The sequence below is a fragment of the Chaetura pelagica genome, unplaced genomic scaffold (assembly GCF_000747805.2).
Source record: "Chaetura pelagica isolate M959 unplaced genomic scaffold, ChaPel_1.0 scaffold486, whole genome shotgun sequence".
Classification (NCBI taxonomy): Eukaryota; Metazoa; Chordata; class Aves; order Apodiformes; family Apodidae; genus Chaetura; species Chaetura pelagica.
Window position 1 is genome coordinate 62,704 of NW_009953658.1, and position 1,041 is coordinate 63,744.

The following is a 1,041-nucleotide window of genomic DNA, read 5'->3' on the forward strand; positions in this document are numbered from 1 at the left end:
CTCTGCAAGATGCCCGCGGTGGTAAGAGGGGGGCAGCTGGCTACAGCTGGGCTGGTGCCCTGGGGCTGGGGAAGGGCTGCTGGGTACCACGGCAGCTTGGACTGGGCCAGGCTTTGGGAGCTGTGGCAGCTGCTCCCAGCTCTGCTGCCTGAGAGTTCACCTGCCTCAGGAGGCCTTGGGGGCAGCCTTTTGTCTTCTGGGGGGTCAAACTGACAGAGGGGCTGATGGCTTCACAGTGCGGGGGGGTTTCTTCCCACACAGGCCAAAGCAATGGATTCCCTGCTGCCCCTGCTCATCGAGCTCCTGCAGGAGGCCGACAGGGAGCTGGTGGAGATGACCCTCTCTGTGCTCAGCACGGTGGTGCAGCACATGGACAGGCGCATCGACAGCGGCGTCGCTGTGCAGCTGGCCCAGAAACTCCAGCCACTCTTTGACGCTGTAAGGCTCCGCGCCCCCCACCACAGCACGGGGTGCTGCTCAGAAATGCTGTGCATCTGGAGATCCGTGGCCTGCTGGGCCTCGAGCAGCCAGTGCTGAGGCCTTGCCCTCTTCCTTTCCACCAGGATGCCAACAGTGTGAAGGGGCCCTCTATCCTCCTCTTCCACGGCGTCATGTTGTTTGTGGCGAAAGAAGGGAAGGAGCCCCTGAAGCCCTATGTGCACCAGAGCCTGCTCCCTCTCTTCATCCTCTTGCACGATGAGAACCAGCTGGTGGCTGAGGTGAGGACTCATGAGCTGCTGGTGCTCCTGTGGGAGGGGGCTTGGCTGCCTCCTGCCCTGGCACCGCCCCTGGTGGGCAGCAGTGCTGCAGCCTCCTCCTGGCCTGGACTGCCTCTGTCCTGCTGCCCGACATAGGCTTTGCCCCCCTCCTCTGCCCGGGCACCCCTTCCACCCACAGACGTGCTCCCCAGCTGCTGCACCTTCCCCCCAGGGGCCAGGAAAGCCTTGCCCCGGGGCAGAGGAGGCAGGTCCTGTGCCCCGGGCGGCACTGCCACCTCCCAGTCTCTGCTGCTCCGCCGGCCTCTCCGGGAGGCCTCCCTCA